This window comes from Triticum aestivum, chromosome 1B (genome assembly GCF_018294505.1).
Source record: "Triticum aestivum cultivar Chinese Spring chromosome 1B, IWGSC CS RefSeq v2.1, whole genome shotgun sequence".
NCBI classification, from domain to species: Eukaryota; Viridiplantae; Streptophyta; class Magnoliopsida; order Poales; family Poaceae; genus Triticum; species Triticum aestivum.
Window position 1 is genome coordinate 312,536,821 of NC_057795.1, and position 7,015 is coordinate 312,543,835.

Genomic DNA, 7,015 nt, shown 5'->3' on the forward strand with positions numbered 1-7,015 from the left:
CCTTGGGCATACATAAGGAAGATGAGCTCCTAAAAAAAGAAGGAGAGAACACACCTTGCAGAGGTGTTATTATGTGGGCATAAATAAGGAAGAAGAGTTCAGAAGGAGATAATAATATGTTGCAAAGGAATTACTCCCTCCGTTCCTAAATATTTGTCTTTCTAGAGATTTCAACAGGTGACTACATATGAAGCAAACTGAGTGAATCTACACTCTAAAATATGTCTATATACATACATATATGGTAGTCCATTTATAATCTCTAAAAGACAAATATTTAGGAACGGAGGAAGTATATACGAGGGCATGATACATAAATAAGGAAGGAGAGTTTGACACAAAGCAATTACCCAGACATGGCATGCAATTAACTCAAATAGCTAGCGAGATTTTTTTCACGACAACTTACAAATAATGCCTTTAAGATTTGAATATTAGGGGGCCTTTATCAAAAGCATTGTATATGTAGCATACTTCTTAATGTACAATTGGAAAAAGACTTTCTTGCCTGCGAGCATTGGTACGCTCCGCAACACATCTGGGGACGAAGCCACATAAATCTCTCCTCATCCTAATTAATTTCTCTCCCCGGTGAATTCAAGGATGGACCCACACTAACTAATCACCCCCTCCCTAATTCAATCATGGGGCCCACACTAACTAATCTCACCCACCTGAATTCGCGTAAATTAGCCACGCCCGTACAATTGATATGAATTATTACTAGACCTCGGTGCGCGCCTTCCTGCCATTGCCGGGTGGCATCATTCAGATGTTGTTGGGCCTTTCGATCGATACACCATTATATCTCCCGTTGCAACGCACGGGCATATGTGCTAGTCTCTCCCTAATAATAAAGCACGGATTGGGTCTTCGGGTTCACCGTCGCAATACGCTTCTTCCCATAAATTTACGCTTTCAGTTTGAATTTAAAATATATTCGAGATGGTACTAAAAATTATCGACTCAATTGACCGCTACGTTCGCTTAGCTGGGCTGCGATCAAGTTTGGGCCTTGGCCCGTCTCTCTATTCTGCCCGCCCGCTCACTGTCGAATAAACGGTTCTCGCTAATTTAACCCGCAGTCCTCGGCGAGCGAAGAAAAAACGCTTCGATATTTTTCTTTGTCAACCCCCTCTGTGCACGTTTGGCTTTAGATCGAGCGGCGGCGCTCCCTATCCGATCGGGACATGTAGGACGACGGCGGCAGGGCTCCGAAAAGTGGGGAACGGCGGGGAGGCGGGGAACGGCGGGGAGGCGGGGAACGGCGAACGCGGCGAGGCGGATCAGGTCAGGATCCAGCGCGGCGTCCGGCGCTTCATGGCCGTGGCGCCTCGGTCTCCTGGGAAGAAGAGACGTGGGAGAGAGAGGAGGTGAGATGGGGAGAAGAGAAGGCAGAGTAAGGACAGCGCGGATTCCGGCGATGGCTCTGGTCGGCGGATCCAGGTATGTGTCTCGATTCATCTCCTCCCCGTAAAAAACGTATGTCGCATCGTTGCTAACTGCTAGAGATGCCCTTCATAAGTTCATCCTGTAGCCAACAACAACCCCCAGGTCGCGTGAGAGTTCAGTGGCATGGGCATGCCCTCCCCTGATTGATTTTGTATCAAAGATTTTGTTGTGGCGTGTGGGCAGCACCCATGAGTGTTGGAAGTACATGTTCTGTATACGTAACAGCTTCTCTGGTGACTTACTCATCTAATGGTCAGATACAATTTAGCAACAGTGAATAGCCGCCTGATATTTTGTTATCTGCTTCTGAATGTTCATAATGTGTAAAATGAATCAATTTTACTATAATTTTACTTGAGATGTTGAATGTGCAAAGTCTTGAGAAAATTGACTATATACTCCCAACACTGCAGGCCAACTCTTGATGGACTTCCGAAGTGCTGCTGGCCTCCGAATTTTTTCTGTCGTGTAGCCGCTCCCCATCTCAGTGTGTGCTATCCGCGGAAGCCGGCTCCTCCACTCAGGCCCTCCTCTGCAACGCCGACGAGGACGCTACTTCGTCTGAACTGATCTTCACGACCACGTGCAGGTATACACATGTGTTCCCCTGCCACCCCTGCACTGATTTAAGGCGAAATCCAATTGGGAGTTATTGATAAGCACCAATGTATTCTTGGTTCAGTTCCCCTGTCTTCAATTACGTTGATCCTTTTGGTAAGATCAAACTAAACATGCTGAGCATCACTTGCCCGAACAAGCTGAACGCCTTGCTACATTATTGCCCAATTTTGTAAAATTGATCATAGCACTCCTGATACCATGTCATGTTTGCTAATACTTATTGAGCCATAAAACGATGTTTTCTGTTTATAAGCTAGCCCTTCTTATTATGTTTCAGAAGATCGATAGTACCCATTACATTACTACAGTACAGTGTAATATGAGAACCTGAGTTTTGGTTGCGAAGAAAATGTTTGTGCTAATTCCCACAAGAAATTTGTGTTTGAAGAATTATTACTTTATCAGGGAAATATCTTTTATATGGCTTCATAAAATCAAATTTGACACTAGATTTGCAGAATGACTAAGCGGCATAGGAAATTGATTTAGCACTACCTCAGTAAACATGAAGACTTATTCTTGATTTTGTGTTGATGTTTCAGATGGAATTTTTTTCATATGACATCAGGGATGTAGGATGATTGGGTGAACAAGCTTCTTGTGAAACATCCATATCCCGGGGGCGGTGCCTCCGTTCAGCATCCCACGCGGCGACGTCCTCCGGCATAATGGCAAACACTGGCAGGGGAGAAAGCAGAGCGGGAGGGGTATTGGGTCCATACCACTGTGGGCATTGTCAGTGCCATGATTGTGGCTAATACCCACAGGAGATTCTATTTCTGTGAGCGGATTAAACAGAGTTGAGTAAACATCATCCATAGGAGATACATGTGCTAATTAAGTTTAGAGGAGAAAGTGGTTCTTTATTCTTGTAATTTTGGTGCAGATGTCATACAGGGGCAGAGAACAATGGTCTTTTGGGAATGCCTGTTAACTTTTTGGAGCTGCCAGGTAAATTTTGGTACGAATTTATGTTAGTTCTACTTTTCCATGATGTTTAATTGCTCGGTTCTTAAGGGCTTGTAAGAGGAGATGGATTTTGGACTACTCTATTTTGGATGCCAGTAAAGCGGATCTGCAGATGAAAAATAAAAGGGTGTGCATGGTGTTTTTTTCTTACAGAATACTTTTATATGCCCTGTTCTATTTTGCTTCAGGTTTAGGACTATTTGGTCTGCTACATAATCCATGTTTATAACTGCAAAAGCTTATTTTTATTATTATCATATTTACTATTTGTCAGTAGTAATACATAACACGTCGCTGGTGAAAAGCCTACTGGAAAGATTAATTACTCAATAATGTTGTCTTAAGAATCAATTTTTTTGAAAAGTTCTATGTTAACCACTGTTGCCATCTGTTCCTATTTGTTGTTTTTTCCTATGGCAGTTTGGAGCAAGTGATTGGCCTATAATCTAATTAATATTCAGGCTTGCTGAGAATTTTTTACTATGAGATAAGTAGATGATCATTTAACCCACAGCGAAGATAAAGTAGATTATGGTGACCGAACTGAGCACACGCTGACTTAGTGCTTCGACCCTTCATGTTTATTATTCACTAATTCTGGTCCTTCCATTACTATTGAACTAAATTCAAAGTTGTTGCTATGTCAATTCGGTTGCCTGCTTGCCATAGTTTATCTCCCTGTTGATTAGCTAATTGGCATGAGAAAGAAACATATGCATCTACATGTATCTTATCTCTCTGAAGTCATAAAATTGTAGTGAGATGCAGTGCCCACGAAATTGGCATGTTTAAATATAAAATTATTTCCTTTAATGATGGATGAGACCTTTTAGCTTAGATGACATGTTTTTTGAATCATATATATATCATAGCTTTGTGAAACGGACTTACAATGCTTTATGTTTTTAGTCCTAGAGTTATACATGAGCGTTCATTTTGCATCCAGCGATGAATATCATTGTTAGATCAAAGGACACTTTCGGAACATAGGCGTTTTTCAGAAAAGCAAAAAGAAAATGACAGACAATCTATTCCAATAAAAAACTACTCTTCCATAAAAACAGATGAAGAACGCTAAGGTGCCTTCTTCACGTCTGAACTTCATGCTACATAAAGAACTAATCAGTTTAACCTTATTATCGATGTATATTAAAATTAGATACAAAAAATGGTGCATAAGGGGATATAAAGCAGGTTGTGCCCTTTTTTGCCCGGTGCAACGCACAGACATTCGTACTAGTAATAATAAAGCACAGATTGACTTCATGGGTTCACCGTCACAATACGCTTCTTTCCATGAATTCACGCTTTCACTTTTTTTTAACACGTCTATATTTATTTTCTATATCCAAAGGTGGTACTAATCTATCTATCTATGACATAGGTGATTGTTTGTACGAGCAGCGCGTTTCCTTCCCGATCGATTGCTTGTATGAGCAGCTCCGTGCTGTTGTGGGCCTTTTCTCTTATGGGCCGAGAGCGAGGCCGTGTTGCTATGAGATTTTGTTTACCTGTAAAAAGAGAGAGCACACGTGGATATTAGGCATGAAATAGTCCCACCTTGCTCCCCCATACCAAGTTACACGGGTTTATATACGCTCGCAAGTTCACAAGAATCAGCCGCCTCTAATCAACAAGCAGCACCACCGTGATTTAGCACAACGCCAAAGGAATGGCTAACGCACAGCCTGTCCCGACCGAATATGGTGAATCCTAACTGGTTACGCGCGCAATGCCAATCGCTACCGTCTCTGCCTCCGCGCGCGCGTGTGAGTATGCGTTCTTTTAGCGAGAATGCCATATGACGCACACCCGAGAGTAATATCGTCTACAAAATCTGAAAGAAGAAAGCTAGGGCATCTTCATCCCAAATAACAACAGATTTAGAATTATGAATATCTATCAAGTTGCGCGTCACCCTATTATGATATACCACCCGTTTCACCGTCTATCCTTCTACTTGCCGTCATCGACAGTGCCTGCAATGATTGAGACAACGTCCATGCTTCACTACGGAGCAGAGCAAACATTGCTAGAAATGAGTAGCATGTGTTTCTCTACATAGTTTCCTACCATTTATAATGAATAGCACAAAGATAATTTATATGAGCTTTTAATGTAACTGTTTTGGCTAGCTAACAAAATCACTTTGAGATTATTTAAAAATTATCTGTTTCCTCATTAAGGAATCAAACCATTACGTGCGCACCCATTTGGATTTATCTATCATATACTTGAATTAATGTTGTGTTACTCATATTATTATTATTTACTTTGAAATATAAAATGAAATTGTTAATTTAATCCACTATACAGTACGAAAATAAAACAGATTTGCCCACCTATAGCTTCTCAGATGGATTATACTCCCGTCATTCCTATATATAAGTCTTTTTAAGATTCCAAAAATGACTACATACAAAGCAAAATGAGTAAATCTACACTTAAAAATATGTTTACATACATCCGTATGTGATCCGTATTGAAATATCTAAAAATACTGATATTTAGAAACAGAAGGAGTAATTTCCTAGTAGTATACAACATATACAACGTTTTATCGTGACAAATGACGCTCCACTGAGACAAGCAAGGAACAAACATGGCGTAACGTACAGCCAGAAGAATGAAAAATCAAACGACAGATAACATACCGAAATTTGGGAGAATGAAACTTTTCTTTCTTGATTATAGTATAGCCTTTTAAATCTCAACCATCAAACTTTTCCTTCATTTATTTTATATTATAGGTATAGACTATTCATACTATAGTTTTGTTTGCTTGTGTGGCACATGCAATATGCTTCTCTTTCATAGGGACTCTGATATATTCATAGTGTATTTTTGTTAAGATTTTGGAGGACTGGAATTTTTCCTAACTATTCACCTTCAATACATTTCAAAAGTAAATTTCCATCCTGCGAACCAACCTGTACTTGGATGGTTAGAGGGACCGTGGTATCCCCAACCCACCAGGGTTCAAATCCTGGTGCTCGCATTTGGTTCATATGGGTGAGTGTATGTGCGTGTATATGAGCGCTTCTGTCAGTACTGATGTTCAAAAAAATATATATTCCATCCCACTCAAATCTCTAGATTTTTTCTTCCGTTGATATGACTAAATAGACAAATTTAAATCCCATAGAATTTGAGTCGATAACACACTGCAATTATGTGTTTTCTATTTCTATATTTATTAATCTCGTGACATGGAACACACTTTAATTGTTTGGTAATATTATGCAGAATGAAAATTCTATGTGGCTGAGATATGCTACCATCGAATCAAAGCCGGATGAATGAAGTGGCGCCAAGCTTCTGACATTCTCTGTGACAAGAGAGTGCCACAAAAGCTAAAATGCAAGTTCTACAGGGCGGCGGTTCGACCCGCAATGTTGTATGGCGCTGAGTGTTGGCCGACTAAAAGGCGACATGTTCAACAGTTAGGTGTGACGGAGATGCGTATGTTGAGATGGATGTGTGGCCACACGAGGAATGATCGAGTTCGGAATGATGATATACGAGATAGAGTTGGGGTAGCACCAATTGAAGAGAAGCCTGTCCAACATCGTCTGAGATGGTTTCGGCATATCCAGCGCAGGCCTCCAGAAGCTCCAGTGCATAGCGGACAGCTAAAGCGTGCGAAGAATGTCAAGAGAGGGCGGGGTAGACCGAATTTGACATGGGAGGAGTCCGTTAAGAGAGACCTGAAGGATTGGAGTATCGCCGAAGAGCTAGATATGGATAGAGGTGCATGGAAACTTGCTATCCATGTGGCAGAGCCATGAGTTGGTTGCGAGATCTTATGGGTTTCACCTCTAGCCTACCCCAACTTGCTTGGGACTGAAGGCTTTGTTGTTGTTGTTGTTATTGTTGCTGAGATATGCTACCAAAATAGGCTTCATGTAGTGCGTCTCTTCCTTCTTTTCTTTTGAGAAAACGGTGATGATTCACATGGACGTGCATGTCGTAC

The 7,015-nt window shown here is 41.2% G+C and overlaps 1 long non-coding RNA gene across 1 annotated transcript; it reads left to right on the forward strand.

Annotated features, from left to right (window-relative positions):
* Positions 1–1,123: 1,123 nt before the first annotated feature.
* On the forward strand, positions 1,124–4,614 carry LOC123090701 (uncharacterized). Its single transcript, XR_006442542.1, has 3 exons — positions 1,124–1,446; positions 1,866–2,041; positions 2,616–4,614. It is a non-coding gene; the product is annotated as an uncharacterized lncRNA (long non-coding RNA).
* Positions 4,615–7,015: the final 2,401 nt, after the last annotated feature.